Source organism: Pristis pectinata, chromosome 22, assembly GCF_009764475.1.
Source record: "Pristis pectinata isolate sPriPec2 chromosome 22, sPriPec2.1.pri, whole genome shotgun sequence".
NCBI lineage: Eukaryota > Metazoa > Chordata > Chondrichthyes > Rhinopristiformes > Pristidae > Pristis > Pristis pectinata.
The window spans coordinates 32,074,734-32,098,547 of NC_067426.1; the positions used below are offsets into that span (position 1 = coordinate 32,074,734).

General features: G+C 43.1%; 1 protein-coding gene across 7 annotated transcripts in view; it reads right to left on the bottom strand.

Annotated features, from left to right (window-relative positions):
- thrap3a (thyroid hormone receptor associated protein 3a) overlaps positions 1-22,627 on the bottom strand; it is a 117,587-nt gene extending 94,960 nt beyond the window's left edge. Inside the window, exons 1-3 of one of the 7 annotated variants that reach the window (XM_052036582.1) lie at positions 22,510-22,524; positions 9,573-9,627; positions 8,454-8,520 (exon numbers count right to left, since the gene is read on the bottom strand). The gene's annotated coding sequence lies outside the window, so the exon portion shown is untranslated. Of the gene's footprint in view, positions 1-8,453; positions 8,521-9,572; positions 9,628-20,109; positions 20,164-22,509 lie in introns of those variants that run through there. The other 6 variants (XM_052036579.1, XM_052036581.1, XM_052036585.1 and 3 more) reach the window with 6 other exon arrangements.
- Positions 22,628-23,814: the final 1,187 nt, after the last annotated feature.

Genomic DNA, 23,814 nt, shown 5'->3' on the forward strand with positions numbered 1-23,814 from the left:
GTATAATTTGGGCCTCAATACTGGGTATGTTGGTCAGAGAGACACCGATGCCAGTGGATTTTTGCAGAAAGAGCATCGATTATCTTTCATCAATATGCTAATAGGTAGCCCGTGTTTCAGAAACATACAGGAGAGCAGGGATCACGGCTGCCAGTAAACAATGAGCTTTGTGCCATGTTTGAAGTTGTGAATCTCAAAACATCCTTTCTTCATTCATTCAGGCCTTAGAACACAGCCTTTTCCCACACAGCTTTTGCATTGACTGCATCTGGCTTTAGTGCATCTCTTAGTATGTACTCCTGCAGCCTGGAATGGGCCAGGCAGTAGCACTCCCCTACAGACATCTCGTTATACTGGAACAACAACAAAGTTCAGGCACACCAAAGTGCATCACAGTGTTGATTATCTTCCAGTAGCACAACGTTTATCTCAGTAAACGTTTCTGGGAATACCCCATAGATTAGATGCAGCTGCTCTCAATGAACTTTGACAAGAGCGCTTGCATCCTTTTCCAAGACCTTTTGTGGAAAGAGGTGGGTGATAACCTCATCCTTGAGGGGATGCACTGCAGGTCAGGTGCCAACTGCACAGGAAGAATCTGGCACGGAGGGCAAGCCAAGCGAGGTCTTGGTGTTTGTCGGCAATCTCTGGTGTTGAGACATTCTGGCAAATGGCTTTGACAGTCTGCTCAGGAAACTCTCCCACACGATCCACCACGTCTTTTTCCTGCAAGGCCCACAGGATGTTTCGCACTGACCACTGTCTGATGAGACTTGTGGTCAAAGGTCTTTTCCTCGAAAGAACTCTTCCACAAAGGACAGGTAGCACGGAAAGTCCAACTGAATGGAACATTTGCGACAAGGAAGCCAGGTCTGTCCTTCACAACACGGGAAACAGGTAAAACCTCAGCACACAGTGACACTTGGCGCCTGTGTACTTCTGTTCCACACACAGCTTGCTGCAGCCACACATAAAGGTGGCCAACTGGACAAGGGCAACGCTGGGTATGCTTTTCTCCCATTCTCTAAGGACGTATCGATCACCATCTGTTGGAAGCACTCCATCTTGGATCCCCAGATGAAACAGGAGATGGCTCAAGTGACTGCCACGGTGGAGCAGCAGAGTACTGGCCATACCTGCACCAAATACAGCCACGCCGAGAACACCTCGCACCTGATGACCAAGCTCTTGCACACCAATGAAGGCCTAATTTTTGTTTAACCCTGGCTATCTGCTCCAGCCGATTACTGTTATCTGCCTTGGCCCCTATGAACCAGATCCCTAGCACCTTCAGGTAGCCAGATTTGATGAAGTGGACAGGTCAGGCCAGTTGCCGAAGAACATGGACTTGTTCTTCCTGCGGTTGATTCTGGTCCCCCGAGGTCAGCTCAAAGTGGTCACAGGTGTGGACTGAGCCCGTCAGCTCCTCCAGGGTCAGTGGCTGGACAAGGCTCTCCTGCTTACCATCGTCTATGACCTCCATGAAGAAGTTCCGGGAGGCTGTGCTGTCTGTGGCCTTTATGTCAGAAAGGCCAGCACAGAAGGATTTACAGATCGTCATCATGTTTGTCTGTGAGTTATGTTACCAAGCTGTCCCCTTGCTTATGGCTGTGGATCACAGAACTACCCCTGTGAACATCTCATCTTGCTCTGTGGAGCAGAGTCTGAATCAGAAAATGATCTTGGGAGGTTTCTGAGGCAAAAAGCAAGGCTCTTGGACTCAGAGATCCTCCCTCACATCCACCCCACTCAATTGCAGAAAGAGAAGATTCTCTGCAAGATTTTCTGGAGTTGACAATTTCCCCTGACTTGGTCTAACTGGCTGAACCCCTTTGAAGGCAACGAACCATATCCGTCTAATCTAATCACCAGTACTGGAACAAAACATGAGCAACTTACCTAATAAAACAGAACAGACATTCACTGCACCTCGTTAAGAATAAGCTGAATTAAAGTAATAATCCTAGACAGAAAACCAAGACTGTGATATTGCAAAAACAGACTTCTATCAGCCAAAAGAGCCACATCACTCTTCGTCGTCAGAGAAGGCATTCCAGGCGCTAATTTCTAAATAAAAAGGAACATAGCACAGAGACAAAGACACCCAGCAATTCTAAAAACATTATCCTCTTTCTTTCATGTGCTAACTCTGAATCAGAACACTTCAGGAGTTACTTAACTCTAAACAACTCCTCCCAAGTAAAATTAAAAGAGATAGGGAAATGGGAAAAAAGGCAAATTTGCCTAATCCTTTGCCCTACATCTCAGACTCTGCCAACACCTGTGAACAATTATAAACTGCACTAAACTGTTCCAGTCAAAGGGAGCTTGTTTCATGCCTCTCATCTACTTCAATTGGCTACAGCGGGTCTTTATGGCACCGAAGTCTCACAATCCTGGTGTCTGAATCCTTTGCAGATCTAATACAACCTAAAAACCAATCATAGATTACCAGAGGAATTCAGCAACTGTATGGATTTTGCTTTAAGAGCAGTGCCAAAAGTCCTCCTCGAAATCCTAAACTGAATTTTGACTGTGGGGTATAAGCATGACCTCTCACAGGGCAAGTAAAACAGATTTTTACAGAGTAAAACTTCCTCCCCAATGCCTCATTAGATACTACCAGTGCCAGTTCTGAATACAGAGTAAACCTATATCTGTTCTTTTAAAAAAAATGCCTCATCATTAACAAATAGCCCACACCAGAATTTTGCATCAAAACAGCAGATTACAGCAAGAGATCCAACTGTAAACAGATCCCCTTAAAAGGAGACAGATTCATTGCTATTTGACAATGGGTGTATAATGCTTCCTGGTGCTGCAACCTAGTTTACCCAACTGCAGTAAAAACAGGAAATACTTGAAATACTCAGCCAGTCATGCGGCATCTCTGGATAGAGAAACAAGGTTAATATTTCAGATTAATGACCTTTCATCAGATCTGAGTAAAAGGTAGAGGGGTAAGAGGTATTAAACATGAATAGAATGAGGGAAAGGAGAAATTAAGAAAGAACAAGAGGAAAGGTCTCATTCCTGGAATGGCAGGACTGACGTATGAGGCAGGATTGGGTTGGTTGGGTTTATAGAAGTCAAAGAGATACAGCACAGAAACTGGGCTGTTGGCCGTCTGAGTCCACATCATCCACCCATTTACACTAATCCTACATTAATCCTATTTTTTGTTCTCCCTACACTCTCATCAGATTCTATCACCCAACTACACACTAGGGGCAATTTGTAACAGCCAGGTGACCTACCAACCTGCATGCCTTTGGGATGTGGGAGGAAACCCAGGCACCCAAAGGAAACCCACAAGTCACAGGGAAAGTGTGCAAACTCCATGCAGACAGCACCCAAGGTCATGATTTACACAGACCTCTGGTGCTGAGAGGCAGCAGGTCTGCTAGTTGCACCACTGTACCACTAGTTATATTCACTGGAGTGTAAAGGAATGAGAGTGCATCTCATAAAAACCTGCAAAACTAACAGGGCAAGACAGATTAAATGTTTGCTTTAGTCTGTCTATATCTATATCCATAAGATAATGATGCATAGAGTTGGGGGTAAGGTATTAGCATGGATAGAGGATTGGTTAACTAATAGAAGGCAGGGAGTTGGGATAAATGGGTGTTTCTCTGGCTGGCAATCAGTGATGAGTGGGGTACCGCAGGGGTCAGTGCTGGGCCCGCAATTGTTCACTATATATGTTAACGATTTGGAAGAGGGGACTGAGTGTAGTGTATCTAAGTTTGCTGATGACACTAAATTGAGTGGAAAAGTAAATTGTGCAGAGGATGCAGAGAGATATAGATAGGTTAAGTGAGTGGGCAAGGGTCTGGCAAATGGAGTACAACATTGGTAAATGTGAGGTCATCCACTTTGGAGGGAAAACTAGAAGATCAGATTATTATTTAAATGGTGGAAGACTGCAGCATGCTGTTGTGCAGAGGGACTTGGGAGTGCTTGTGCATGAATCGCAAAAGGTTGGTTTGCAGGTGCAACAGGTTATCAAGGTGACAAGTGGAATGTTGGCCTTCATTGCCAGAGGGATTGAATTTAAGAGCAGGGAGGTTATGCTGCAACTGTACAGGGTACTGGCGAGGCCACCCGAAGTACTGCATGCAGTTCTGGTCTCCTTACTTAAGGATATACTTACCGGCTTTGGAGGCGTTGCAGAGGTTCACCAGGTTGATTCTGGAGAGGAGGGGGTTAGCCTATGAAGAGAGATTGAGTCACCTGGGACTATACACACTGGAATTCAGAAGAATGAGAGGGGATCTTATAGAAACATAAAATTATGAAAGGGATAGACAAGATAGAGGCAGGAAGGTCGTTTCCACTGGTAGGTGAGACTAGAATAGGGGATATAGCCTCAGGATTCGGGGGAAGAGATTTAGAACATCCACGAGGAGAAACTACTTTTCCCAAAGAGTAGTGAATCTGTGGAATTTTCTGCCCAGGAAGCAGTAGAGGCTACCTCATTAAATATATTTAAGACTATGCAAGAGTCTATCTAACTGGGTAAGGGAATTAAGAGTTACAGGGAAAAGGCAAGTAGATGGACCCGAGTCCATGGCCAGATCAGCTGTGATCTTATTGAACGGCGGAACAGGCTCGAAGGGCCAGATGACCTACTCCTGCTCCTATTTCTTATATTCACGTAGAGAGGTGGTGAACCTGTAGAATTCTCTACCACAGTAGAGTGGAAGCCATGTCATTAATAAATATATTTATCTCTGAATATATTTAATGCTTAAAGGATATGGTGAGAAGGCAGGTACAGCACACTGAAGTGGATGATCAACTCATGATAGTGTTGCAATATGGAACAAAATTGAAGAGCCAAATTGCCTACTCCTGCTTCTATTTTCCACATTTCTATGCTGGAGATTATTTCTATGGTGGAAAGCATTAAATGATGAAAGGATGGGGTGAGAGTTCAAGGTAAAAAATGTGATAAGTAGGTGATAAAAGATAGGTCAAGAAGAGATGCAGATAGGAACACTACAACTATTGCCAGTTATTATGTTTATGATTTAAAATTCTCAAGCTCAATGAGACTAGAAGGCAAAGTGAAAGATAAGGCACTGCTCCTCAAACAGTAAAGAGTTGAGTATGAAGAGGAGGGTGGGAGTAGGGTGAATAGTTAAAAACTCAGGACTATTTCCAGGGGCTGAACAGAAGCGCTATACAGAGCAATTGCCGAATCTCTTTTATAAATTGCCTCAATATAGGGAAGACCACATGGTGAGCAATGAACATAGAGTCTACCAAACTGAAAGTAGTAAAGATATTTGAGGCCCTGGAAAGCACAAAGGGACAGTTAAAAGGTAATAGTTAACATCTCCTACAGTATTCATGAAGATGCCATGGCAAAGGAAGATTGGAGGTAACTGAAGAGTGTGGAAGGAAGGAATTGGGTCTTTGGAATGCTGAAAGGAGAAATCAAAAGCAGTGTTTGGTTGTGGCTTCCTAATGGATATGCAGAAGTGCTACAGGATATGGTAATTGGTCATGAAGAAAGCGAGGACAAGAGGATCCCAATTTCCTCAGAGAGAAAGAGGGTAGGATTGAGAACACCTGCTCCAGTGTTTGCCCATCTGTCTCCAATACTTTAACCATTTGGTATTCAATGTCACCCAATCCCTCCTCCTCCCACCTCTCAATCCACTTCTACTTGTCCCACTACCATTCTCCTTTGCTATGTACCACCAAACCCACTTAGAACAAAGTCTTAACCAGAACTCCACTTCCCCCCACTGCAAAAATTACACCACCCTCATCTGCCAGGCTGAACTTACTCATATATTTAAATTCTCCTTTGATCCCACTTTGTTCCCCCAAATAAAATGTGTGATAGGAACTTGTAGATCCCAGTTGTCCCCTTTGTTTTGGCAGTTCAACATTCTATAGAAAACAAGAAATTGGGTCCAATGGCCAAGTATCTGTGGCACCTCCTATCTTGGTTAGATTTAGTTATGCAGTCTACAAGAAAAATGGACAAAGGGATTTAGGTTTAATATCTTGTAGCACAGAATACAAGTGTAAAACCGTGACCTGTTCCCTGTTTAAGGCAATGTTAGACATTCCATTATAGAATACAAGATAGATTCGTGGAAAGGAGACAAAGATTCAAAAAGTTTTCAGGAATTAGGTCTACAGCTTAAAAAGAACTTCAATAATTGGGCAAGGATCCAGTAAAAGGTTTCAATATTCTAAATGTTTCACAAAGCTAAGCAATGAAAAGTTGTATCCACTAATTTGTAGAATCAGTGGTGGTAATTATCTCACAGCAAGGTTAAAATTTTAAAAATATCCTTTCAAAGAACCAGAGTATGTCATATTGTTCCACCAGGATCTGCTATGGCAGAAGCTACAGGAACCCAATAACCAGAAGTAACAGCATGTCTGATAGCTCCATAAGCCTGCTCCACCATCCAATAATAGCATGGCTTCTATATCTCAGTCTTGTGCCTGATTCCCATTCTAGAAATATACTGATGTTAACAACATCCAATCTGATGGGTTAGTGAATTTCAAAGATTTCCTTCTTCAGTGAATTGAACAATTATTCAAAGAAAGTAAGAATATATAGAAAAAGATGAGCAGAGAAGGCTAGAAATGACAAGGGAGCCCCAGCATTGCAGCAACGGGGTCAACAATCTCCTTTTTTACCATAATCAAGTCTACATTTGGTGTGTCATCACACGGCACGTCCAATGTGCTTCAGTGCTCATACAAAACGACAGTCAAATGACTAGCTCAGTCCAACTACTTCAGGCACCCTGGCATTTAGTGAAGCACCCTGCAAATTTAGACATCAGATCGGCCACTCTCAGTATCCAGTTGTGCTGGAAGTGGAGACACAGACCAGGGGGTGGAACTTAACCATGTGGAGTAGAAAACCCCAGATTCAAATTCCAGTCTGCAATTCACCGAGCAATACCAAGGCTGCAGCTATGGTTCTAGAAGTGGCTTAAGCGTACCCAAAGTTATTCTCCAAGGCAGGAAATGGCTTGGCTATAACAATGACAACCACAAAGCCTGTTAACATTCACCATCTGAGCTCATATTTCAGAATTGAGACCTAACAAAGTATAGGTGAACTCAGTGCAAGAATACGCCAAAAAAAAGGTCAGCTGAGGATAAGAGGACAAAGTAGACCCACAAAATTTTTTTTTTAAACGAACTTCCAATTTGAATTCTAAACTTAAAGAATTTAAGGCTCTATTTTATTCAAGATGGGCTTATGACTTAAGAGTAGTGTTCTCTGCAGGTACAAATTATCAAGACACAGGTTCAACCTCAGAATAAGCTTTGTTCATGATGGGAGTTTATTTTGCATACATCAGTTAGAAAGCTTTTCGAAGCATCCATGTAATTTTTCAAAAACACTGCACAATTGGATAACGATGCCAAGCATGGACAGCAGAGCTTAGTCCCTCACAGAATGCTCATCCACTTAACATCCTGACCACAAACCAAAAAAAAACATACAGTCTTTAAATGGCCAACATTATATGTTTATTAATATGAACTGCAGATCACATAGGACACTTACAATACTTGTTTTCTCATTTGAAAACAGATCAAACTTCAAAAAAACACCAACCAAGCACAAAACAATAGCCAGGAAATGATTCTGAGCCTTGAAGAAACACAAGTGGAGCTTAACCCAATCCGGCACAATTCTGGAACTGACCTTAATCTCGGGGTGGTAGAAGGGTAAGAAGCAGTTACCAGGCAGCAACAAACTACACCTGTGGCTATTGACAGACAGGAACAAGATCCACTCCCAAAGAAGAACAGAATACCACTTGGTACAAACAACACCAAACCAAGATGAACAGATAAACAGTCATTCTCATTTGGAGATGCCAAGATATCACGTCATAACAGTGAAGGTTCTGCAGCAAGGTTAAAGGCACCTACAGGCAGGGGGTGATTTGCTGTGGACCTGAGCCAGAAATATTGGAAGCTTCTTCCACACTGTCTCATCATTACATCTTTAATCCTCATACACCTGCCCTCAGCATGCATTATGAAGTTTTGGCGACGTCACGACAATGGGAAGAAGGGGAAAAGGAAGAGTAAATATTGAGTCACAAGAGATGACAGAAACTGTAATCTGGAGTAAAAAACAAACTGCTGAAAGGACTTAGTGGTCAGGCAACATTTGTGCAGGCAGAGGGATGGTCGATGTTTCGGACTGAGACACTGCCATCAGGATTGGGTGTGTAGAGGGGAGATAGCAAGTATAAAGGTGCTGAAATCTGATGGGCAGATGGAATCAGTTGGAGGAAGAGACTGGAGACCCAGTAGGTTGAGTGTGTGGGTGAAAGAAAGATGGAAGTAGGTGGGGGTGGGTGAGAGAACCTGGGTGGATCAGAAGGACAGAGAAAGCAGCACAGGGGGTGCGGGTTAACTGAAATTAGAAAATTCAATATTCGTACCATAGGGTTGTAGACTACCCAGGTGGAATACGAGGTGTTGTTCTTCTAGTTCACACTTGGCTTCACCCTGGCAACGGAGAAGGCCAAGCACAAATAAGCCGGTGTAGAAATGGAAAGGGAGTTGAAATGGCATGCAACCAGGAGCTCAAGATGGCCATGAGTGGATGTAGTTCCATTTTAAAAGTAACAGCTCGTCGCTGTGATGAGCAAAATAATTAGGACTTCTTTAGAGCTCCTGACCCAAAGAAAGCACACTCCAGGTTATGCTGAGTTGTCATTCTAGTTTACGTTCATGTTCCTGCTTCAAAGTAAACATTTACAGGTAGTAAACTACTGAAACAAATCACCCAATCAAGTCATGCCATTTATTGTTAACAAAGTATAATGGGCGAGCACAATAGCGTAGCGGTTAGCATAACGCTTTACAGCGCTAGCGACCCGGGTTCAATTCCCACCGTTGCCTGTAAGGAGTTTGTACGTTCTCCCCGTGTGTCTGCGTGGGTTTCCTCCCACATTCCAAAGACGTACGGGTTAGGAAGTTGTGGGCATGCTATGTTGGCACCAGAAACATGGCAACACTTGCAGGCTGCCCCCAGAACACTCTACGCAAAAGATGCATTTCACTGTGTGTTTTAATGTACATGTGACTAATAAAGAGATCTTATCTTATAACAAGCACATTACCGATATTAGAAACAGCAATATCAAGTTGTGCAATAATAAGATGCAAGAGGGGGGTGAATAGAATTCTCTTCAATCACAAGCATTCATATTTAAGCAAGACATTTAAGAGTATAGATTGTGGGGAAATGGCCGACATGGTGCCAGGTGTAGATCAGAGAGATGAACCTTCAAAATATTGCACAATGTCCTTCACCACATACTGTGATCTAAGCAAACAACATCTGATGGACATGTCTACAGCATTACTTGGGGTGTCTAATAATGGGAGGATTTGCATTATTAGATCACTGAGGACTCCCCCTCAACTGCCCAGAAGGACATCAGCAACATGAAGGGTCTTGACTGGCTTGCTGGGCAATCCAGCATTTTCAGGTTTTGTTTCAGGTTTGCTACATCTTTTGATTTTCCATAATATTATGTTCGACAGCCACATACCTGTTATCATGCGGTTGCCACAGAAAGGACCTTAATCCCAGTACACCAAAGCAACCTGTTGGAAGAAGGCAAGCATAATCAGTGTTACAAGGCAACACCAAAGACAGCAGATCACCAAAACAAAGTATTACAGAGTGGGGAGAAGGTTGCTGAAACAGACAATTGCATTGTGTAGCTTTACGTCAGTGGGCAACATTCACTTCACAGTCAGAAAGTTGAGAGATCAACTGAGCTGGCATTTCCATCTGGTAAGGAGGGATTTCTACACTGCCAGAGGTGCTGCCATTAGGACCCAATGTAAAACCATAGCCCCCCATTCTTGTTCTGGTGTATATAAAAGTTAATTAAAAACAGGGCTGTTTTCATAGGGCTCTAAGGAATATTGACCCCTGAAACAATATCTAAAATAGATTCTGACCACTATGTTGGCGCCGGAAGCGCGGCAATACTTGCAAGCTGCCCCCAGAACACGCCACACAAAAGATGCATTTCACTGTGTGTTTCGATGTACGTGTGACTAATAAAGATATCTTATATCATTGCTATTTTTGGGATCTTGCTGTGGACAAAATGGCTGTTGCTTTTACTGTATTATTACAATGATATAATTTCAGGAATACTTCATTAGAAAAAGCACATTGTTATAGAACAGAGAAGGAACAGGCCCTTCAGCCCATGATGTCGTATTAAACTAGTAATTAAATGCCTAACTAAACTAATCCCTTCCACCTACACAGTGTCCGTATCTTTCCGTTCTCTACACATTCATGTGCCTATCTAAGAGCATCTTAAACACCTTTGTCTTATTTGCCTCCACTGCCATCCCCAGCAGCACATTCCAAGTAATTCACCACTCTGTGTAAATTAACTTGCCCTGTACATCTCCTTTGCACTTACTCCCTTTCACCTTAAATGCATGTCCTCTAGAATTAGACATTTTGACCCTGGGAGAAAGATACCGGCTGTCTACTCTATCTGCACCTCTCATAATCTTATAAACTTCCATTAGGTCTCCCCTCAGCCTCCTCTGCTCCAGAGAAAACCACCCAGGTTTGTCCAACCTCTCCTAATAGCACATGCGCTCTAATCCACACAGCATCCTGGTAAACCTCTTCTGCACCCTCTCAAAAGCCTCCACATCCTTCCTATAATGGGCCAACCAGAATTGAATGCAATACTCCAGATGCAACCTAACCAGAACCTAGTGGATGTTCAAAGGTCATAAAAGGGTCAATGTATAAATGTATATGTTCTGTTTGGTTCAATACTTGTGATTGATAGGCTGAAGTGCAATCAGGAAGACTGTCTGAGCTCCAGGATGTTTTGACAAATTTCCTGTGCTACCTTCCATAATAAGATCAGTGAAGGCAAAGTAATGACAGGCAGTACATCTACTGAAAACAGAAGTAAGCTGTGGAGAAGGGATTTTAGATGAAAACGAGCAACAAATCAACTGATCACTTATTGACTGCCACTTCAGAGGTTTTGCTATACAACAATTGACCACCACATTTACCTACACAAGAATAGTGCCTACTTCAAAAAGTAAAGCTTTACTGTGACTCACTTTAAGATTCAGGGAATGAAAGTTGCACATTTAAGAGTCTCTAAAATATTGAGATAATGGATATGCATAACAGTTCGAGAGACTATTATCCCCAAATTTAATTGAGACTTGTACACATCCAAAGAAAAAAATCACAATTAAATGCACTACACATTGTGTGCAATACTCAATTCATTATCTCTTCAGCTTGCTGTCAGCACTGAGCAACATTCCAGTTCCTCAAGTTCTTCAGCCACATGTAATACAGTTTATTAAAGCTCCCTTCAGACACAGACTATGTTTAGAAGGACATAATCTAAAGTTGCAGTGCTGGGTGTTTCACATTTCAAATGAGTACATTGAAATTTCACACCTATTAAATTTCACTAAAACCTTAGCGACAGTGGAAGCAGCCCAAGAGTTGCTTAGGCACCAGGTGAGAAGCTGTTGCCCAATACTCTCACCCTCTTCCTTGCCATGAGGGTCTATTAACCTCACGCTTATAGATGTTGATAGCACGAGTAGATTATCACAAGCAGAATATAGTGCATCAGGTCAAGGTTTTGAAACCATTCTGAATGAGGTGGGAAGGAGAGAGGGGAGTCAGCCGTACAAACCTTCCAACTCACACCATTGTTCGATGGCACAAAGGGCTAGCTCTGGCAGCTGGATTCTCTGATCTGCCACAACCAGTTCCAGTGAAGAGAGGGGAGGGAGGGAGGGAGCAAGGAAGAAGAAACCTTCCTTATGGACTATGGGATACGTGTCCAGCTATTCTGGCCACGTGCAAAGGTCAGATTGTATCTGCCCAGAAGCCCCATGTAGTGGCCTTTAAATGCCAAATTCCACAATTCAACAAATGATAGGTAACACCAAAAGCTGTACACACACACCTGTCAATATCAGTGGAACATCAAAGCCAGAATGTCTGTACCATATAACTGTGTCAGAAAGTGAGAAACTTGAGCTGGCTCTACCTCAATGTCTTGTCTGATTTTCAAAAACTTGTTTTTTTCCTCTGTGTGCAGCCCAAGTAGTAGCTTTTGTTCAGCAGAATTCTGTCAGATCTCAGCCTGAAATCACCACAATTGGATGGCTGATTAACACTGGCCTCAGATCACAACACTATACACAGTGTTAACATCAAGTTTGCTTCAGACATTTCTGGTGGAAAACAGGAACTGCCACATTAGTGAAGATTAAAAGTCTTTGGCCAAGCAAGGAAAGAGGCACTGGACTGGTTCTGGGAAGAAACTGGCCCAAAAGGGAATCAATGGGAGAACTCTTGAGAAAATAGTGCCTGCTGCAGAAGATTTAGATGAATAATGGAGAAGGCCAAAGAGCAATTCAATATAGAACTGCTTAGTCAGAGTAGAGATAAATTCAACAGTATGAAAGAGGATCTGGCAAAGATAAAGTGAAACTAAAGATTGGATTGTAAAACACAGAGCAACAGGTAGACCTTAAAAGTCTGTAGTACAGAGAGGCACAAGTACATTCCCAAAAGGTTAAAAACTATGGAACCAAAGCCAGAGCTAGCTAAATAATTTTAAAAAAAGGGATAGAAAAGAGGATATGAAGGAAGAGAAAGGGGGGTTGCATGATGCATGTCATGTGAATTATTCAATTGAAAACCAGGCCAAATAACAGAGAGGAGGCTAAAAGAAAGGAATAGATCCAGAAATAGGGCTGATATGGTCAAAAATAGCAGTAAGGGAATACAATGGATGTTGTCTATTTGGATTTTTAGGATTTTGACAAAGACCTACGTAAAAGGCTGTGAGCAAAATTGAGGTCCTTGAAATAAAAGCAGTATGGATAAAAAATTTAATTTTTCCACCCTGAAGAGAGAGAGTGCAGTTCCTCAGGGGTCAATGCAAACAGCAGTTTTTTTTGGCACATTAAGAAACTAGTTACAAATGTACAGAGCAGATTTTCAAGCATTTGTAAATCTCTAAAATTTATATGTATGGTAAGCAGCACGTAGGATAGTACTGGAATGCAAGAGGATATGAATAGTCTGATAGAATAGGCATTAACAGATGAAATTTAACACAAACCCTCACCATGCCATCCCCATCTTACGTCACCCAGCACAATGCCGCAGCTGCTGGTACTGCTGTCACACAGCTCCAATGATCCTAATCTCTGGTGCCGTGTGTGGAGTTTGCCCGTTTTCCCTGTAACCATGTGGTTTCCTCCCACATCCCAAAGGGTGGTAGGTTAATTGGAAATTACCCCTGGTATTTAGATGAGTGGTAGAACCTGGGGGAAGTCGATGGGAACATGGGAACTAAAATATTAGAGGATTATATAAGTGAGTGGTTGATGGTCAGCATGGACTTGGTAGGCCAACGGGTTGGTTTCCATGCTGTATCTCTCTATGACAAAGTATGAAGGGATGCATTTTGGCAGAAAGTACAAGGAGAGGTAATATGGACTAAATTACCCTTCTCAAGGCTGCAGAAAAACAGGGATCTTTGTATAAATATTTGATAGTATAAGGATATGAAATGAGAGCAAAAGCAATTCTGAGCTTCATGAATAGAGGCAGATTACAAAAGTTACTTTGGGGGGGGGGGGGGTGGGGGGTGGGGGAAGAACCTCTTATAAAATCTAAATTAGAGCACATTTGTAGTCTTACATCCCATTCTGGTCACTGAACTTCAGGGAGGAAGTGAAAGCCCTCGAGGTGGTGCAGCAAACGTTCATCACAATAGTTCTGGGGATGGGAAATTTCAGCTATATGGTGAGACTGAAGAAACTGAGGATGCTTGGAGCAGAGAAGGTTGAGAGCAGTAATGATGCACAAGACCATAACAATTATAGTTAGAGAGAAGGGTAAAGAGAAAAGCAGTTTCCATTAACAGATGGTTCAAGTACCAAGGTACACAGACTATAAGGTGATGAGCACAAGAGGCAAGAAGAATGCCAGTAAAACAAACTGTAGTTATGATCTAGAACACAATGTCCTGCAAGAGTGATGAAAACAGATATAATGTACAATTTCATAATAAAACAGGAAATAGGGTCAAAATACTGCAAGTAGCGAGAATTTCTAGGATATGGTGACAAAAAAAGGGGACTGGGAATAAATAATTACATTAAATTATATTTGCAGGATACAACTATCTTTGGCAACGGCAGCATTTATTGACCTTCAAAACTACTCTTAAAGTGACAATCATGAACATCTTCTTGAATTGCTATAGGCCTCTTAATAAAAGGTATTTGTATGCCACCGTGAAGTAGGGCATTCCTGAACTTAATCCCAATGACAAAAGTAGGAACGATATATTTCCAAGTCATGATAGTGTGAAACTTGGAGAGGAACAGAAAGGTGCTGGCGTTTCCACAAACCCTTTGTTTGTGTCCTCCCAAATCATAGAGGTTGTATGCTTCAAAAGTGCTGTCAACAAAGCCTTTGTGAGCTATTGCAGAAGTTACATACCACAGCTATAGTGCATAAGTGATGAAGATAATGAACGTTTACTGTGTCTGATGGGGTGCCAATTAAGCAGGTCACTTTGTCCAGTTCAGTGTTGAACATTAGGAGGGTGTCTGGAGATGCTCTATCGAGGCGGGTGGAAAGCATTCCATCATCGGCCTGACCTGCACCATGGCTCTGGGACACAGCTACCAATGCAATGCTATTTGACCTCATAATCCAGGGGAATTGGATTGATAATTTGGATATTTGTCCAACAATTTAATCACTGCACTGTTCACTGGAGAAGGCATGACAAATTTAGATAAGGTAGAGGGTAAAAGTATTTACAGAACTGTATTTAGAGATAACAAACTCAGTTGAAAAATGTAACAGCAGTTCAGTGAAAAAGATTCCACAACGTTAAAGATCAATCACATTAAAAGTGGAAGGAAGGCAACGATATGTGTGCAAAATTAGGGAATTTAGTGGCCAGTATGAACCAGAACAGTTAAGTAAAACTAAAGGAACACAAACCAGCAAAAAAAAGCAAACAGAACAATATTTTTGTTTAAATGTCTAAATTAACAGTATTTAAAATGATGTTATCAAGCCCTGGTGAGAACATAGTTAGGAATACTGTGTAGAGTTCTGGTTGCCATATTGTAAAAAGGATACAAGCAACCAGGGAGTGTGGAAAAAGATTTACAAGCATAGTACCAGAAGCAAGATATCGCACCCATCAGGAATGGACGAAAACCCAAAGAAAAGCTGAGATGATGTGGCCAATTAAATTAAGAAACTTGCTACTGCAAAAAATGGCTGAGTGGATAGAGACATCTTTAATTAGCCTTGCCTTAAATGTATGAGGGAGGGGGAAAGATGGTCGTCCTATAAAATTTAGGCTAGAAAGGATGACAGGAGGCTCGAGTGGACCATAAATGTCAGTACAGACAGGCTATGACAAACAGTTTATTTTCAACTGAGTATTCCAAGTACAACTTCAAAATTACAAAGATCATTTTAGGTCAGCACTCAGCCTTCATCTGGAGAGGAGACTCAAGTAGTTCACAATTTTCTGACAGATACAACCTCAGTTCTGGTTTCATCCCAGCAAATCCTTCTTGCACACTCTCCAGTGTCTCCAAATCTGTTTTTATAAAACTGTTAGTGGTGTAACCAATGCTATTTGAATGTTTCAACTAATGTTATTTGAAAATTATACCAGGGAATATCTGAACTAATTCCCTTGTTTGTCTCGAAAATGCCATCAGCCACCACAGAATATTTTAAAAGAAAACAAATTGCCTTCATCTTTAACCCAAGCAATGCTCTCCTTACTACACTCAGGTTTTAGGGAGACAGTAGTGGAAGAGAGAACAGGATATGTGTAAATAGACACATGATACCCTACCACACCTCAACAAACATCGATTCAGTCAATGAATGCAGGAGGAAAAGTAGCAACCAATCTGTACACACAAGGTAAATGACCAGTCTTTTCAGTAAGACTGGCAGGAAGAATCCTCACTTGCTCTTTGAAAGCAATCTTTTAATATCTACTACAGCAGATGAATAATCTAGTGCATCTTTGCCAAGATCCACCAACTATTGAGTTTACCGAGGGTGGAATGGAGACATCAGCCACCATTCTAACCCCCCTCCCCCAACACCACCCTGCCTGGCCAAAAATGCATACACATTTTAAAATTATGAAAGAACATTTTTAAAAAAATCACAAATACAGTTCTGTAAAACAAAGCCACTTCAACCAAAAACCTGGAAAACCATTCGTATTAAAATTCTTAAAAGCTGCAAATTTGTTAAAAAATGCTCTGTTGTCAAAACAGCAAGTGTTAATTGTTAAACTTCAAGCACAGTACACCTGCCACTGCTGGTCTTTTCAGGATTATTCTGGTTCCAGTTTATTTTGGCTGAGCAAACTCTACTCCACCCCCTGCCCTCACAGATATAAACAATTATTCGGACAACCATTCGGTCTTTGTCTAATTCAATGAGGGATTGGTTAGTTCTTCCCGTTGTCCAGGGTAGTGTTCGCCCCCCCCCACAGCCAATATCAATAAAACATTATCTTCCCATTATCTCATTGGTTTGCACAAATCAGTTACTGTTAAGCTGTATGTGACACCCAGAGGTTTTGAAGCTATTAAGTTGCGCAGTGAGTGCCACCACACTTAAAAACATTAAAATAAAAGTGACAACAAAAATAAAGCCATATTGTGATGCTCTCCAACATCTTCCAACTCAATAAAGCAACGTCCATTCTCTTTAACATTTGGCGTGAGATTAACCAAGCTCACCAGCTGTCATCTCAAGTCCACTCTAGCTCCACTATAAACTGAGCTCCCAGCTCAACTTTCATCAACAGCATTTATTCCAACCTCAAATATCATACACCTCTGTGTCCTTTGGCTACTGAAGTTTAATCCAAGCTTTCATTACCTGATCCCTCCTTTCCTCAAAAAGGAGTTACACGGTGAGCACAAGTTACATAAACCTACATCGAAAGTCTGTGTCTGGGCTAATCTAATACAGAAAGCATGTCTTCTGGTTGTGGAATCGAGATCGACCCTAAAATTAAAGCTGAGCCATTCAACATCGAAATCAGAAAGCGTTTACTTCCTTTCACGTGGAAATCAGGAATCCTCTCAATAAATAAAACAAGGATAATTAAACCATTCAAGGTTAAGATTATGTTTTTTTTGTGTGGTGATTGAAGGGGTTTTGGGGGCTGAAGGACAAGGTTAAATGGTTCAGTGGTCTGAATACACCATCCTTAGTCCTATTTGCTTCTAGCAAGGCCAAAACAAAAAAAACTTTATTCCTCTCTGCGATTCTCCAAATTTCATATCCATTCTGCACCCACTCCACATCTCCCCCTTCCCAACTACAGAAAAAGACTGGACTCTACTCAATGACTTTCATATGCAGCCTGAAGCATGCCCAGTACCAGCAGTTCATGTTCCAAGATCCTGATTTACAGTTACAACTCACTCATAACTACGGCACTTTTCAAAAATTTTGAATTATCAGCACAATCACAGGTGACCTGGAGGGCAACAGCAAATTATGCCAAGCAGCACAACTTCAACCTATAATAGCAGTTCTGCTGCAGCAAAGGGGTTTACTACTCAATTCCACTTCACTCCCTCCTCTTCACAAACTGCCGCCCTTAAACTCAACTCTACAGCACCCGCTGCCCTATATACTGTCTCCATTACTTCACTTGGAGGCTCAATTCTGCCACGCAAGCATGGACAAATGTTGGCGAACGTTTATAGGGAAATCAGCCAAAGCAGATCATATCCTTGCCCAATATCCCTGTAGGATCCCCTACACATTGCACAACATATATTAATATTCTTTTACTGTCACGGTTAACATTCTGAAACTTCCAGCCTGATAGCACTGTGGTAGTACTTTCATAATTCAGACTGCCATGGCTCAGCAAATAACTCACCAACAGCAGGATGAACAATTAATACTGACCCCAAATACCCACCTTTCAAACTAATAAAAAGGTTTCAAGCTGGGTGATGCTCACAAATATAAACTCAAGATGAATGCCTCCTTTATAATCCAGAATCACTGAGACCAATTGTAGCCTGGACAACACAAACCCGACCAAACTGATTTGCCTCAGCAAGCTGCAGCCTTAACACAGAGCCACTTGCAGAATGATTAACAAAAGGTGCCCCAACATCTGGTGCCTCAGATTTCATGGCAACACAGTGGTGTTGAAAAGCCAAGAATCACAAGTTTTACTCTCCTGCCTCAGAATTACATCCTCTTCCCAACCTATCCTAGTCGTTAGGGGATGTTTGGCTAAGGAAAAGGGAGGAAGCAGGAGTGGCTTTAAGGAAAAATACAACCCAAAATGGCAAACTTACAGTGTAGAACAAGTATTCACTCACGATACACATCAGCTGCTGAAAGGGAGGGCAGTCTTTCCCCACATGTACCACAAGCACAAGTGTGCCTGGTGGATTAATTACATTACCTTTGCGTCACCAGTACGGTCAAATCACCATTACCAATTTTGAAGTACATTTGCTGAGATACCTCATATTTTGCCAACTTAAAAGGAAAATGTGAGATAGATAAAACAAGGTAGATCTGCTCTCTCCGAGATATGTAGCAGCTGCTACTCGTACCTTATCTGGTGGCAAAATATATAGGCATACATTTCAGTGGAATTGGGCTTTGGATAAGGTCTACATGCAGAGATTAAGGTGTTTATGATCTCAGCTCATGCTGTAGAACCCATCGCACAAAAGCAGTTCACTGGCTAGGATACAAAGACTAGGTTGAATAAACAAGGGTAGATCTTTTCTGTTGCACTGTTCCTATCTTTGACCCTGAAATCCCTAGAAGTGAATAAACAGCAAAAGGAGTTATTGTTTAAACAGGAAGTGCTGATCCTAGATAACGGGTTTAAGGGTGAGGGAAATGCAAATTTTCAACAATAACAATTTCAGTTGCAGTTATTGACTGATACACGTCGCAACCTATTTGAAACTATGGACTTGGTACAGGTACCAAACAACTGCAGTTATTTCTCAATCTGTCACACATTTTAACTGATACTGAAACTCTCATCAAACTAATGAAAACTGATGACAAATGTAACAAATGATTGAACTACCACCATTCCATGCCCATCACATCCTGACTTTGGCCTTTTGTATTATTTCAACTATCTCCTTTCCTAAAGGAGTGACCACCGTTTGGCAGCCATATCTTCAGGTATCTCTGCCCAAAGCTTTGCAATCCAGTCTTTCACCACACACACTACCGTTTATATAAAAATACTCATTCACAGGATGTGGACTTTGCTGGCAAGACCATTATTTATTGCGCTCTCCCAAATGTCCTAGCTGGTTAGGCTACTTGATGACCATGTTATCTTCTTCTTAGACAGTCCTTTGGGATCAAGAACAATTGTTTCTACACCAGTTCTCTGGGTTCTGAGGTAACTGATGAGACCCATGTGGGAACCACAGACTCTTCCATAACGGGGCAAGGTGCCCAATAGGGCAGGCAGGTGGATAGTTTGTAACACCGTGGCTCCTTCTGCCACTTATGCAGGACTTGTGTGCTCCTTATACCCGAACTCAAGGTTCTCATTACCATCCTAAATGCACCTCCCCCACTTTAAGCCACCATGGGCCTGGGATTCCTGAGAGTCGGGGGAACGTTGCAATTTTTCCCCAAGGACAATTTGAGCACAGCTGGGAAGAGAGAGGGACAGCGTGTTTCAGGAGCTTGATACCCTGTGGGTACGTGACATGGCCTACTCCTCCTGGACCGAGTTTTTGACCACTTCTCAACTTCCTGGCTTGGGTGACTTTGCCTACTTACATTTCTGTGAAACATTGTACAACATCTTACCGCATCAAAGGGTGATATACAAATGCAACTGGAAGCATAGAATGCCAAACTAATAAATCACTTTAAAAGGTTTCAACTGGAACATTGTCCAATTCTGTATAGTTGACATCTCTTGAACAGAATATTAAAGATTGAAAGGTACAAAGATTTACCAGAATGGTACCAGAGATGCAAGACTTCAGTTAATCATTTACAACTATGGAGGCCTGGGATCTGTTGACAGGGTAATGTTCAACAGGAGGAATGAACTTGGAGTAAGATGAAGCTACTAAAAGGTACACAAAAAAAAATCATGACAGGCAAATGCAAACAAACAATCAGCTACTCAGTACATAGAGTTACAGCGAGAGACGTGTTTGCCAGACCCATATGCATGAACCCCTCATGGCGATCTATACTCCTCCACAGAGTGCCTTTAACCTCTCCCCTTCACATATCACGTCAGTGCTACACACCTGTATCGGCACCCCTCCACCCATATCCCTACCTATTCTCAAATCCAGACAACAGTAGACATAAAATTCAATGGCCTGTAAAGTGTAAAAATGCTTCTCTTCCCCAACCAGCCCAAACTAACCCAAAGAGAGCAGCAGCTAAAACTGAATTTGAAATTAATAAAAATATTGCAAAGAAAGACCAAAATTATGTTACATTCACTGTGTCATAGGAAGACAAAAGGCCATTCAGCCAGGCAATAAACATCTCCAACAATAAACTAACCCCCTCAACTTGGCATTCATCAGCACTATCAAATCCCCCCAAAAGATTAATTGACCAGAATCAACCAGCCCATGGTAATATGAGAAAGGCAGAAGCAAGGTATTCTCCAGCACGTAATTCCCCTGCTGACTTCCAAAACCCATTCAACCATCTATAATGTACATCAGCAGTGTGATAAAATACTTTTCCTTTGCTTAGAGTTCCCACAATACTCAAGCTTGCATTCATTCCAGACAAAGCAAACTTGTCTGGCGTTCACCATCTTAAACACTAATCACCTTACACCTGAGCACAATAACTGCACTGTGTCATCTTTTGGTTTATTTACTAATTTTTGGGGTCGTGGGTATCATTGACCAACATTTATTGGCCATCCCTTATTTCCCTAAAACAGAACAGCTTCCTTGGCCATTTCTACATTGCTGTGGGTCTGGAGTCATATTTAGGCAGACCAGATAATGGTGGCAGATTCCACACCCAAAGGGGATTAGTGAATTAGCTGGAGTTTTAAGACAATCAATAGATTTGCAGTTATCACTAAAAATGACCATTGTTTTGTTTAAATTTCAGATTATTAATCTGAATTTAAATTCCACAGGTGCCAGGGTGAGATTTGATTCTAGGTCGCTAGATTGTTAGTCCAGGCCACTGCGTTCCTAGTCCTTCACTGTTGTGTCACCTTCTTACCCAATATTCCCAGTTACAGCAGTGCATCTAGCAAAATGCACTGCAGTAACTCATCAAAACTTCTTCAAAAGAATCCACCAAATACAACCCCTACCACATATAAGAAAATGAGCATTAGGCAAATGGCTACACCACATCCCAAATCAAAACCCACCCTGACTAATCCTCATTTTATTTGTCACCAGTTCAAAATCCTAGAGTTCCTCACCCTGAAGCACTGAGTACATTGTAAACAGCGGTTCAAGGTGGCTGCTCATAAACATCTTGTCAAGGGCATTTAGTGATGGGTAATACCAATCTTGCCTACAATGCCCATGTGCCAAGTATATTTTCTCTACAAAAGAGCCTGACCCAGCATTTAATTACATTATGGATGATCTGTCTTGGGCAAGTCTTTTCCAAATACAATAAACCCCAGAAAAAGGTATCAATTTCAATCTTGAAATTTACAATTTAATCTTAATTGCACAGGTTTTTACTTTAAATTGATAAGGAACACAGATCCTAACAATCCCCACAGCATGTAAGCTACGTTACGCATTCCCTCGCCAGTTTGCACGACGTGCCACACTTGTCCCCAATAAGCGCCGCACCACCCAGGCAGGAGCTGGAACAAATCCGGCTGCGGGATCCGGGGAGGCATCTGCGGATGAGGTGAGACAGCGGCCAGGAGGTGGCTGTGGGCCTAATCAATGCAATCCGATCCCGCGTCAACCTGGGCAGGAGGCCGCCGCCGCCCTCGGGCAGCTCCGCTCTCTCCCCGCACTGACGGGCCGGCCACGGACTGCAGCAGCCAGCGGGGCCGCGAGTGGAGCAGCCGCTCCGCCCCGGCTCCTCATCTCTCCCTCCCCCTTCACGGGGGTGGGGGTGGGAACCCACCTAGGCCCCGGCATCAGCCGGCCGTCGGCCCACCGACAGCCCCGCGCCAGAGGCCGCCCGGGCGGTGGAGGGGGATCGGGGATCGAGGCCCTCCCCTCCTCTCCCCGGGCCCCCACCACCACTAGGCCTTGGTCCTGGGCCCGATCGGCGCCTCGGTCCGCCAGCCACCCCCCACCCCCAGCAGGAAGCTCCCGCTTCCAGGAGCCCGAGCCCTCCGCCAGGTCGCGGGCTGACGGGGTGGGGGGGGGGGGCGAGCCCGGACCCACCTGCCCACGTCCGGCCGCTCCGCGTGTCTGACCCGCACCGAGCGCCTCAGCCGCGCTTAGCCATCCGCTGCGCTGCTCTGCGCCTGCGCCGCCGGCCTTCTCCCAGAAACACCCCCCCCACCCCGGGCGGACTACAACTCCCAGAGGGCAGCGCGCGGCCCCTCCGCTGACGGGAGGCTGGTCCCGGGCTGCTGCCCGTCTCCTCTGGGCTGCCTCACTGAGTCGGAGGTAGCTCCAGCCCGGCGTTCAGGTCATTCGGGGGAGGCTAGAATTTAGGCTCGGCGTTAGTCCAGGTCTATGAGAAGATTAAAAAAGTTTCAGGACCTTAGTGCTTTGGAGCAATCAACTGCCTTGAAGTGTCAGCGTTGCAATGCAAGAGACACAGCAGGCAGCTTGCATGCAACCAGGCACTCCAAACAGCAAAATAAAAGATGATGGTTACATAATGCAAGGAAGGTGTAATGCACGCACACGCACACGCACACACCATCCTCACTTGGAAATATATTGCAATTTCTCCACCGTTGCCGGGTCGAAATTCCTGGAACTCTCCCTAGCAGCACTGTGGGTACACCCACACCTCAAGGACTGCAGCAGTTCAAGAAGGCAGCACCTTCTCAAGGGCAACGGGGGATGGGCAATTAAATGCTGGCTCAGTTTACGAAGTCCACATCCCTAGAAATGAATACAAAAAAGCCAAGAAACGCCACCCCTCTTAAATAATTGTACCATAGGGTATTTTGCAGTACCTAACAGAACATTGAAGCCTACATTTAGCAGTTTACATGTTCACCTCTGCGAACTGGGAGCAGAACACCCACAGTACTAGAATGTCAATCTATAATTTGTGCTAAAGTCCCTGGAATTAAACCCAGAACCTACAATTGGCAGACATAACAATGTTATCCACTGAGCTAAGCAGGCTGCAGAATGTTTTATCCTATTAAAGCTCTGATGTTTAATGCATGAACAAAAGGCCCCAGGGTGACACAGCTATTGGAATTGTTGCCTCACAGCTCTAACAACCCAAGTTTCAACCTGACCTCCGATTTTGTCTGTGTGGAGTTTGACTGCTCTCCCTGTGGGTTTCCTCCGGGTGCTCTGGTTTCCTCCCATATCCCAAAGATGTGCAGATTGGTGGATTATTTGGCCACTTTAAATTGCCCCTAGTATAGATGAAAGAATCTGGAGGGAGTTGATGGGAATGTGGGGAGAATAAAATGGGTTGTGTAGGATTAGCGTGGATGGATGCACGATGGTCAGTGCAGACTTGCTGGGTTGAACATTCTGATTCCAAGCTGCATG